Source organism: Uloborus diversus, chromosome 1 (assembly GCF_026930045.1).
Source record: "Uloborus diversus isolate 005 chromosome 1, Udiv.v.3.1, whole genome shotgun sequence".
In the NCBI taxonomy this organism is placed as follows: domain Eukaryota; kingdom Metazoa; phylum Arthropoda; class Arachnida; order Araneae; family Uloboridae; genus Uloborus; species Uloborus diversus.
In genome coordinates this window covers 65,370,329-65,383,048 of record NC_072731.1, presented here as the reverse complement: position 1 = coordinate 65,383,048, position 12,720 = coordinate 65,370,329, and the positions used below count along the sequence as shown (strand labels likewise).

Sequence of the window (12,720 nt, the reverse complement as noted above, 5' to 3'; positions counted from 1 at the left end):
ACATTTTCTCAAGTTATAGATGAGTAATATGGTATTTATTAAGAAACCGCTCATTTTCTCTTAGGTATTTCAAAAAAAAAATGCTTAGTTTTTCAAAAATTGCCGAAAATGCGTATATTTTAAAAAAATGGTGGGAAAATCGGCAAAAGGTTGCCGGTTTTCTGGTTCCCGGTTTTTTGGTTCCCGTATAAAAGGTTCTGCACTGTATAAGTGGGACAGTTTTCATGGTCTTCAGCAACAATGCGTAAAACAAAATTTTTCTCACTTTCATCTTCTGTGAGAATATTATTGTGTTCCTGAATTAATTTTACACCTTTCTGCAGTATCAATCACAACAATTATTTTGTCAAGTTTTCCAATTCCGCTTTATATAACCAGAGTGTTCTTTCCGAGTTGAAGGGTCTTTGTCACCTATATTTCTTGGTGTTGTATCTGCAGTGGCGTACCAAGACAGATGGGGGCCTGGGGCGCTACTCGAAATGGGGGCCTACCTGGTATTAAAACTGAAGTTTCTCAAACTATGTGTACGTACCATATATTACAGTAATTATTTTAAGTGGTACATTTTTACATATTTCAGTAGTGTTGGTTTGATTTCGGACACTATTGTAAATACCACAGTAAAACACATGGTTTTAAGTAAAATTAAGTAAATACTATATTTTTAATAAAATTGTGCTCTGTCAAAAAATGTCAAAAACAGAAAAAAGTCCTAAAATTATATTGTATCTTAAAAATTTATTGCATCTGAATATCCAAGAACAGTGAACAGAAACGTTTAGGCATTCCAGATTTAATTAATTTTAGAATAAAAATTGGCTTTTACAGAAAAAAAACCCCTTTACTATTCCTTTGAGTAAGACACACCAGGGAACTATTTACCTGATAACATCACCTAATCTCAGAGAAAAATATTTTTAAAACATGCTTACCTAAATAAGGATGAAAATCACACGTTCACAGTCTAAATAAAACTTTTCTGCTAGGTCTCACTCACAAAAAAAAACAAAAAAAAAAAAAAAACGCTCTTTATGTTCTTCAGACAAAAAACTCTGGTGTGACCCTATACTTGCCTGGCGCGTTTGATTGAAATGGAGAAAACGCTCCGCGCGGCTTCGCTGGTAGAATTAAACATATTTAATGTTCGACAGAAATTAAGACAAAAAATTTTTGCGTATGCGTGGGTTTAACTAACTAATCCGATTTCTAAAGCGAAGAGCGTAATTTCCCCCCGATTATCGGACAAAGGGCTAGGAACTATTTCTTCTGCTTGGTCGCAGCTCATTTCTCCATAGTCAAGTAAGCTTGCAATCGAGTATAGAATGGATGGAAGGAGGTATTATGCAGTCAAGGTCAAAAGTCCCGAAGGATTGACCAATTAAACAGTTTTACGCTGTCGAAAGGGGCATAGCAAAAAGGAAGTCCCTTTTGCTTGAGTCAGAAGGGGTCCGATTTGTTCTTAGAAGTTACACACAGCTTCGGGCAGGAGATGAAACTTAAAACCACAGAAGTGCAGCTGGTAAAAAGAAAAATTTATCTGACTGATTTTTCCAACGCCACAAAGGATAGACAACTTCTCATTTAGGAATGGATTTTCTTGGTTATATGTTTGAATTTGGTTTCAAAAATAGTGTATGAATTAAGACTAGACCATCGTAGTCTTAATACACAAAACAAAACATAAAACAGATATTTTAGCTGTATACTGTAATGATCAAAAATTATAAACGTGCATCTGTTATGCATTAGTTTTTTTTATAAATTGTTTGAAAAAAAAATGCATAAAACTTTGCTGAAAGCACTTAACAAAATAAAAGCAAATGATTTTTATAGGTTTAGTTAATTTAAAAATTTGGGGCCCCCATTAAATTCGTGGCCCAAGCGCTCATGTGCCTTTGAACACTAGGACGGGTCACTATGAAAAAAAGTCATATTTAACAAAATTTATGATATATACTCGCATATATAGGTAACTGATTAATATTTCTAATCATGATGTATATGACAGAGCTACTGGAAAAAATAAGGTACAATTTCGGGGCTTATGTCAAAGCGGGGCCTGTGGGACATAATTTGCCCTCTCTTTGTTTAGGCAAGAGTCACTGAGAAAATATTCATTCTACATAAAAAGTCAACTTTTTTTTATCTAAACCATGACATAAGGCACGTCTGGCGAAAAAGAAAACGAATTAAAATTTTGGGGCCTATGTCAAAGCGGGGCCTGGGTATCATAAACCCTCCATTGATTCCGAAGAGGTATTGATTGTATCCCTGAACAAATATTTGGTCTTTAAAAAAATTATGATTTATTAAGCTAACTTGTTTAAGCATTCAAAACAAGATATGCGACAATATTGGTGAAAACCAAAAATTGAAATTTGGGGGCCTATGTCAAAGCGGGGCCTTAGGCGGACCGCCCCCTCCGCCCCCCCCTTCGGTACGCCACTGTGTATCTGGCCAAACTGCTCAAATTTCATCGGTTAAGCCCTGATTCAAGTGCTTGATAAGCAATCTTGACTTTTCTTCTCCTGATAATGTTGGGGTTTCAGGAACTCCCAACTATTGCTCCATGCCTTGAAAATTTATTATGATTTCCAAGCTATTGATCATCTTAACTCCTGTGAATGCTGGGAGCAATTTTCCATCCCAGTGTAACACTAATTCTTGGCATTCGTTAAAGTTAAATGTTTGTAGAACTTTTTCATGTCTCTCTTCTCTAAATATTTTTTGAAGACATTGAAGACAAGTTCAATTTATGATTAGATGCTCAGTATCATGCCCAAACGCTTCTGCAGCAGCGACTAATACCTGTATGTACATTTCATGTCTATCAGTGATAAGCGCACAGATACTTGCAACACTATCTGAAAATTTTGAGTATATTATGCGATAAAAAATTTTTTGGTAAAGGTGGTGTTACATTAGCTACCCAACGATCCAACGCAGTGACAAATTTAGCTGGTCCAGAACCTGTAGCGATTCAACAATAAAAGTCTTGATGGGCCGTTTCCATGGACATTTTCGACCCCGGAAAAAACCTGCTTTTCACCGCATTCCGGTTGTTTGCGAGGTTTATGTGGAATCTTTCTACTCCTGCTAGCTTCTGGAGTGTAAGCGGTGTCTTTATCCAGAATGCATTACGCGAAACAAGTTCGTCTACTAGCCGCCAAGGATGCTGGGTAAAAACCTCTTTCTCTGGTACAATGGGAGAACTTTTTACATGGCGTTATGAACGCGGCTGATGAGAGCAATGAGCAACAGTACAATGATTCCTCTCTACGGATATTGACTCAAGTTGGTAGTGGCGTTGCTTGCCGATACTGGTCGGTCGCTGAAAGTTAAGTGAGATGTGATGAAGCCTTTAACGTTGGGGTAGTAACATAAAAGGATATGGAAGGCAAAAAATTTAGTGGTATTTCTTTGTAAAGGAGGTAGTGTTAAATGCTGTACCCACGGACGGTTGTACCTACGGACGTTGGGCGGGAACTTCCGGGTATCGTCGAGAGAGATCTAATTAGGGTTCAACGTGTGTGTCGCAGCCCTCTCCAGTACCCCAGGAAGTTTCAACGCCATCAAACGATCATTTAAGATTCTATCACGTTTTTTTGGTTTGAGTATGATCTAAGTAAAAGAAACATGAGCAATTTCTTTTCTTTTTTTTTTCTTTCGTCCTTTGTGGATTGTATTATTCATTTTTACTTTCTTCTATATCTAATATATAGAAGAAAGTATTGGTTTCAATGCAAATTTTCGAATTTTGACGGATTCGAATGTTTTGAGGTGTGCTGAATCCATTTCGACTATTTTTTTCGAAAATGTCTGTCTGTGTGTGACCAGTTTTTTGTGGCCGCTCTACAGCAAAAACTACCGCATGAAATCGAACGAAATTTGGTACACATATGTGCCCCTATGTAAACTTGTGCCCATTGGTTTTTTTCGCGAATTCCTCCAAGGGGGGTGGAGCAATGGGACGTTTTTTGAGTTACGCGTGCTTTTCTACTCCTCAGGAAGTAACGGGCGGAATCAAACAAAATTTGGTCCATATGTTGCCATTAACAGGAACAGGTGCTGATTCAATTTTGGTGTCAATAACTCTTTAACGGGGGTTGAGCTATAGAACGTTTTTTGCCGTCAATTGTGACTGCTGTATCTCAAGAAATAATGAACGGAATGAAAGAAAAATTTATCGGCAAGTAGCCCTTAGTAGGTATCCCACCAAAACATAAATGAAAATTTAAATCTTGCGGCAAGTTTTAGTCATCACTATTTTTTATATTTTTTTTCAAACTTGCCAAGTTTTAAATCCAATATCAAAGAAAGTAAAAAATTGTTTTCTAAATGAATTGAAGAACATGGGAAATTCCAACTTCTATGAGGAACTGCTATGGAACTTGGTAACTGTTTAGATCTAAACTTTTTTTGTCGGTGACACCGTCTTTCCCGCACCTCATTTCAATCGAACTTGGCTTCTTTTTCACATTTATGTTTTGGTGGGATATCATTACTTTTTGAAAAGCTAAATCAAATGTTATGTTCTAATTTAGACAATTATAAATGCAAAAGCGTATATTACAAATATATGATTTCCTTCTTTTTCCCTGCTGTTACGGTGCAGTGGTTTGCGGTTTCTTTTTAATAGAAGTTATGAAGATATTTTGAAAAATGGGGACTTGGCGCGATCGCCAATTTTGGGCAATAATCATCTGTTTTCCCATTTATCAGCAAGGCCAACGTACATTAGCTCTTGGTCTTTGGCTTCCTCAAATTTGTCGACAATTAGGAAAATTGCTCATCTCAAAACCTGTCTGGAGTTTCATTATTGTTCGGGGGATTATCATATCGTATGCGACGTATTATCATAAAATATGCGAAATTTGCGAAAATATTTCTCAATTGTTGAAATTATTGCTGCCATTTTCGCTCCTCCTGTAAAATTTTACATTTAATTGAGATCTAAAGTTTTTATAAAATATTAAAGCCGGTTATTTTTTATTTTAAAGGCTTAGCTCTAGATTTGCAATTTTAATTATTTGATGGATCATTTTTCATTTTAGCGGATCTTAAAGTAATGTTTCAAGCCCCATTTGGTTAGAAATTAAATTGGTAATTTAAAACTTCAACAACCTTGTTTTGGCAACGTTTGACGAGCCCATTTGTTTTGATTTATTTGGCGAAATATTTAGCAATCGCGCGGTGAAGTGATTACGCCGTGATGCTCATAAAAAATATCGTAGTTTTTTGCTATTTTAATGTAGTTTTTTGACTTTTTAGATTTTTTCATATGCATGAAAATCTATCTTTATGCCAAATTTCAAGCATGTGAGACACTTGGAAGTTCGTAAACATTTTGATGAGTGAGTGAGTCAGTATAAAAAATGACACTTTTCAGATAGTAATAATTCCATAACTATAAGAGGTACATTCATGAAATTTAGGATTATAGGTCTGCTAGGCAGCTCTATTAGACATACAAAATTTCAAGCACGTAGATTTAATAGTTTTTGAGAAAAGAGGGAGTCAAAAGTAGCTTGAAATGGTTCGTGTAAGATACACACTGGCAGATGTGTCGCCTGATTTCCGAACTTGGCTGACACACTGCCGTGTGTCTAATAAGAGTGATTTTATTTTGGTGTCAACAGCTAAAAATGGGGTAGCGCAATCGCCCGTTCTTTGTTTCCATTGTGAGTACCCTATCTTAAGAAGTAATGCTACGTTCTGGTTGAAATTTGGAATATATGTGATTCCATATGTAAACAGGCTTTGCTTCAATTTTGACGCCAATCGCTCCAAGAAGTGTTGATTTTTTTTTTTTTTTTTTTGCGAATAAAATAGTTTTATTAATGCAACAATTCGGAACTCCAGCGCTCGAATACGCTACCTTGCGGTGATTTACAAAACTGCCGATGGAACTAAAACATTGCCACGTTTTAGTTCCATGTGTGTCTGTTGACGTAAACACAGGCAGTTTGTTCTGAGTATTTATTAACGCAATCCATGTGTCTTAGTTTGCTTTCAGTTACAGAAATTAATTCGTCCCCTAAGAGTATTCTCGAGCTTCTCAAAATAATGTTAGTTTTCCTTATTTCTTTCAAAAAAGTATTAAATAGTGGACGCGTAAACAAGAAAACTCTGGATTAACAAAATTGGATAACGTTATACCAGGTAAAATTTTTTATTGTATGAATTTGTAAGAATATGAGTTTTTTTTAATCTTAAATTAATTTAACTAATCATATTTTACAGCAGCATTTAGTTGGAATGGACAGTATGCAAAATATTTTCTTGAATTTATTATCGTAGAACAAAATGAAAAATGTTTAACCTAGAAAGAATTTACTTTATTCCTTTTATTCTCAGCTGAAAGGTTTCGCCAAATTTGTTTAGGGTTATAATTTTGGTATTGTGCGAGCAAAGTAGCCTTGGCGAGATTTCGCGTTTTTAGTTAAACCATTTTTAATTTTTATCATGAGTGGAATAAAATGGTAGTAAGATTACGAATTCGATAAGTGAAAAGAAATAATGGTCAATCAACTGAAAAGAAAACTACCACCATATATCCGTGAGAATTTTGTTGATGATTTGCATAACATGACACAATTAAATCGTAACTCAGAAATTAGAAAAATCGAAACAGAAAATTTTTAAATGAACCGATTCGGGAATTCGAGAGAAATAACTCAACTACAAATGGAAAAAAAAATAAGCGTAGCCAAGCAAGGCAAAGAAGTATCATCTTCTTTCGATAATAATTTGTAATGTCATATTGAATTTTCTAGCATTAATTGTTGTTCTTGTCAGGCCACAATTATTATTTAGTTTTATCAAGAATTGATAAATATCGAATTCAACATGGTGGAAATAGCTGCTTAGAACTACGAACTACGTAGTTTGCATTAATCTTTGACGTTTAATGCTTCTTGAATTCTCATTTCTTTCTACGTGGGCCAGAATATCCACAAGACTTTGAAAATTAATTTTAAAAGAATAAAGCGAAAAAATCATACGTACGAACAAAAATCACAACACTTTTAGCATTTTCTTCGTTACCATGTGCGTTTGTTTTAGTTTTCAATTCCGCCATTAGACAGTGACTTCAGTGCCCCCTACAGTTCGTTGGAGTTGCGAATAAGAAAGATAAATCGTAATAGATTGTCGTCTGCGTATTTCTCGTGATTTTAATTGTATGGAAATGATCGGAAATATTATCTCAATGATTTAAAATTTTTAACTGTTGCCATCTTGTTAACAAATAAAATATTTGTAATTAATACAAGCAAGGCTTTTGAAATAACTTTCAATTTTTGCGCTTTGCTTTGCTTTTGCAATTCGCAACTCCAACGAACTATAGGGGGCACTGCAGTCGCTGTCTAATGACGGACGAAAAAACTAAAACAAACGCATGTGGTAACGAACAAAATGCTAATAAGCCTAGTAAATTTTGTTCGTATGCATGATTTTTTCGCTTTATTCTTTTTAAATTAATTTTCAAAGTCTTGTTGATATTCTGGCCCACGTAGAAAGAAATGAGAATTCAAGAAGCATTACTAAACGTTAGAAATTAATGCAAATTACGCAGTTCGTAGTTCTAAGCAGCCATTTTCACGATGTTGAATTTGATATTTATCAATTCTTGATAAAACTAAGTAATAATTGTGGCCTGACAAGAATAACAATTAATGCTAGAAACTTTAATTATATGACATTACGAATTATTGTCAAAAGAAGATGATACTTCTTTGCCTTGCTTGGCTAGCGCTAATTGTTTTGCATTTGTAGCTGAGTTATTTTTCTCAAATTGCCAAATCGGTTCATTTTAAATTTTTCTGTTTGGTATGTTTCTAATTTCTGAGTTATGATTTAATTATGTCATGCTATACAAATCATCAACAAAATTCTCACGGATATATGGTGGTAGTTTTCTTTTCAATTGATCTACCATTATTTCTTTTTACTTATCGAATTCTGTAATCTTTCTACCATTTTATTCCACTCATGATAAAAAATAAAAATGGTTTAACTAACATGAGTGGAATCTCGCCAAGGATACTTAGATCGCACAATACTAAAACCATAACCCTAAACAAATTTGGCGAAACCTTTCAGCTGAGAATAAAAGCAACAAAATAAATTCTTTCTCGGTTAAACATTTTTCATTTCGTTTTACGATAATATATTCAAGAAAAAATTTTGCATACTGTCTATTCCAACTAATGCTGCTGTAAAATATGGTTTGTTAAATTAATTTAATATTTAAAAGAAAAAAAAACATATTCTTACAAATTCACACAAAGCAATAAAATTTGTTACCCGGTATAACGTTATCCAGAGTTTTCTGGTGTTAACGCACTTTCACCATTTCTCAATCAAATCACTTTTTAGAGGGAAATAATGAAAACTAACATTATTTTGAGGAGCTCGAACACTTTCTGTTGCTGAAAGCAATCCAAGACCTATGTTTAAGTCAACAGACATACGTGGAACGCAATGTGGCAATGTTTTAGTTTTTTCGGCAGTTTTTTAATCACCGCAAGGTATGCGCTGGAGTTGCGAATAATTCAGACATTGGGATGGTCGTCAAGTTTTTGCATGTGTAATTTTGTTTTTGTTAGGAATATTGCTTCCTCGTCAAGCATGGGGAGGGATCACAGAAAAAAAAAATATATAGAAGAAAGTTTCGTGATGGCCTTAACATACTAGTTGTTGTAGTTATCATGATTCCCTATATTTTGAAGGTTTTTCTGATTTTTAATGTTGTAAAACTGTGGACCTGTCGATGTGACTACCTTGCAAAACCAAAATGGCATACCTTTGTACCCAAGGACACACAACCATGTGTACCCACGGACAGCAATTTTTAGTCTCCTTGGGTCACACATGAGTCTTCTTACAATGTGAAGTATCTCAATATAGTGCCTTGTCATCAATGTCCGAAATCTGCTTTCAACAATGATGATGAATTTGAAGTAGGGCTTGAAGTTATTGTGTCGAAGTAACCCCCACCTGTTGTAGGATCTACAGGCCATCAATCTCACCTGTTTTCATTTGAAGTCAACTTTTCTAGATTTTTGTTTGTTTAATCTCAAACTGAGTTTTTTTTTTTTTTTTTTTGTGTGGTGGGTTAATTTTGGTTAAAAGTTTCAATTTGCATATAAATTGAAGTTGTTATGTAGATACATAGATAGCCATACTGTTATGAATCTAGTTATTTTTTTGTTTAAAAACATATTAATTATTCATAACATCATTAACTCTCTTAAGACTAATGAATTTTTTAAATTGTTCACTGATGTTCAAGATTAAGGAAAATTTAAAAAAAGGGGAAAATCCTTCAATTAATTTTCAAAGTTTAATTTCTGTTGGAGATTTTATTTAATGTTTCTTTCAATGGATGTTTGAAGTAATTCAATATGAAAAGGCTTATGAAAATGTATTGAGTATAATTGAGTTCCTCAGACCTATTTATATATATTTTTTTAATATGTCCATGGGTACAAAGGCACCTGTCCGCGGGGTGAACGGGTTTTCGTACCCACGGACAAGAAAAAAAAATTGTTTTTAAGATTTTTTTTTTTTTTTTTTGAGGTTGAAAGCTTTGAGATTTTCACCTGACAAAAATTGCAAAATTAGATGATAAGTTGTAGATTCTGCCAGAAATTTTTTCCGACCGCTTATCCATTCCCAGAGACCAGCAAAAATTGAATGGAAAGTAAATTTTGTTCGTGGGTACAGCAGCTTCCCCTATGCAGTTATGTCTCTAGCTTCTGTTACAAGAGTAGTTACTATTTGTAAAGATGTGCAAGGCTAATCCATCTTTTACACCAAACGGTATGAACAGTGGAGATCGAATAACAAATTGCTAAAAACTTATAGAACGAGTTATGCGCTGATCCTCAATCAGTATTCGATGAATCTGGTTTCAGAAGGAAAGAAATCCTGTAGCGTTAAGTGTTGTTATCTGAAGCAAAAGATCCATCCACCATCACAAGACAAACAGCTGGTGTCATATATGTTATAGATGGAAGATACCTTCTCGATCATGTTTTTTTTTTCGGTAATCATCTTTAAGCTTCATGGAAATATGCCAGCAATGCAGTGTATACGTTCCTTGTAAGTATAGGAGAGCTAGCGTCATTTTTGATGGGTACAAAGAAGGAGAAAACGCCACAGAAATATCATCTGCGTCCTCTTACAACTGCCAAGCCTTCTGCTCTAGAAGACTTTCTGCGCCTCATATCTTGTGCTTGTTATGAGGGGTTCATTGGATATAGTGAATGTTTGAAAAGTCTGAAAGTGGACTGAATTGCTCAACAATATGCACAAACTGTTAGCCATAGCTGCAACAATAACGAAGACTTTTTGTTACAAACTTAGTAGAAATCGTTTGAAAACTCCAGTTCTAACGGAAAGTTTATCTCAATCTGATAACGTATTTGAGGCATGTATTATAACCCAAACTAAAAATTTTGATTTTAAATACTGCAAAAAAGCAATATAGTAAAAGGGGGGGGGGGGACAGTTCAGCGTAATTTTTCTGACCATTTAATCAAATGTGCCATCAGAGAAGGGAGGGGAAGGGGGCTGTAATTTTTAAGCACATCATTTGTTTTGGGAGGTGAGTTATTGTTCTTGTCGGGTGGACAGTTCTGATTTAATGCATTTTAAATTTGCATGAAATAATACTTCTACTTGAAATCTACTTGAAATGGAAAGGAGGAAGAAGGGGGTTGGGGTTTATTTTGCTTAAGGGGGGGGGGGGTGCGCTATCACACTTGGAGGATAGACGCACTTGATTTCTAACTTTAACTTTGCATAAAATAGTATCTCCACTTGAAATGTATGGAGGGGCGTTCGGGTTTACTGCTTCGTTTTACGGAGATTGGGGGACTCTTAAGCATCGGTGGGTTGTTTCATCCCTCTTGGGGGGTAAACACCTTTAATTTAATGCTTTTAAATTTAGTATGATATAATATTCCCACTTGAAATTTATTCTAAAAATTCCGAAAAAATACCCAAAACAGCAATTTTTTGATGCCCCCCATTCCGGAACCCGACGCATAACGGGATGGGACTTTAAACGTGTTCTCATAGGGAGGGTAATAAACAATTTGCAACAGGTTTAAACTTTTTTTTTTTTTTGATGTTTGGGCCCGACCCCTATTTTTACTGTACTATATCGGATGTAGAAGAAAGTATAAAAGACTTTTTTTTCATGTATGTATGAACTAATTCGGGTTCGTTACAATTGAAATCGTCAATAATTTTATAGAAATATAAAACTTAAAAATCATTTTGTAGGTCCTTTTATTAAATGTAACAAACGTGAGTGAAATATTTCTGTGTTATTTTTATGCTCTGAAAAATAGATTAAAAATTTAAAAAATTAAAAAAAAGAAGAGAAAGAAAGTATATCAGTGCAATTTGGACATTTAGAATGAAACCGTTGAAGCGTTTCATTGCCTCTAACTGACCGTTCGATTTACTTCCACTGATGAGGTTGGTCGGAGCCATACTCGTTTGTCATTATTTCAGAAAAATACATGTTTCAGATCGTTCTCCCTTTGATAAGTGAAGAATTATATGAAACATTGTTTCTGTGCTGATAAATAAAATTTCAGCTTTTTGAATCTAGTTTTTTTTTTTTTTTTTAAATACCATTTGTATTCCGAGTTTTATTTCGTAATTTGTAAAGAAACAAAACTAGATAAAAAGGCGGAAATGAGTTTAAAATATTCAGAATACTTGGCTATGTCTGGTTATTATGAGATAGTTTCAATAGATATGCATCTCACACAACGCGTTTTACTTAACCTACATTTGCAGTGATTATTTATATTCAGGTTACAATCAACGCACTGATACCATCTGGTAACTAATACAAGATAAAAGCTATGAACTATTTTTTTAAGTTGTAAAAGCAATGTTATTGCCTCGTGGGCGATCTGAAAACATATTAAAGCAAGAATTGCCAAAAAAAAATCAGCACCTATAATGCAGGGGTGCTCCTACCCCCTTCAAAGATGGCGCATTTTCTCAACTGATACGGAGCAACCCACCAAAACCAAAAACGAGACCCACCCCCCAGGAAATGAGCCCTTAAATTACCCCCACCCCACCCTCCTAAAAATTTTGATGGTGCAGTCCTCTGTGTAAATACAATGTACATTTTTATGAATTTCTAGTTCATAATTGCTTACAATCAATTCTGTAGCTGGGAAAAAATGCTTAAAGGAGCTGATCTTGGTGTTTGGAGGGGGTTCACCTAAAGAAAAAGTAGTTTGAAATAGTGATGTGCCGGATCGTCAAAAAAGTAGATTCGCGGATACGGATCCGGATCTGGATCATTAGTGTCAAGATATACGGATACGGATCTCAACTCTTTTTTTTTTTTACCCATTTCAACTATCCAAGTATTTAATTTGTTACGGAAGGTATTTCCGTCAGAATTATAACGCTGCTTCTTCAAAAAATGTCATCTGCGGCGAAAATATAATCAAGACTATGATTTACTCTTTAAAGAAATCTCCGTTAAAATTGAAGGGGAGTTGGAAGGAACAGGTCAACGCTGCATTAATGATTAAATAGAATGTGAAAAATTATTTCTAGCTTGCTCGGTAGATGTAGGATACAGGAGCAAGAGTGCAAAGCTGCTACTGGAGAGGCTAGGAATATTTTTCGCATTTTATTTGAGCATAAATGCAGCCCTGACCCATTCCACCCAAT

General features: G+C 34.7%; 1 protein-coding gene across 2 annotated transcripts in view; it reads left to right on the top strand.

Annotated features, from left to right (window-relative positions):
- LOC129230110 (meteorin-like protein) overlaps positions 1-12,720 on the top strand; it is a 246,092-nt gene that overhangs the window by 1,183 nt on the left and 232,189 nt on the right. The window lies entirely within an intron of this gene.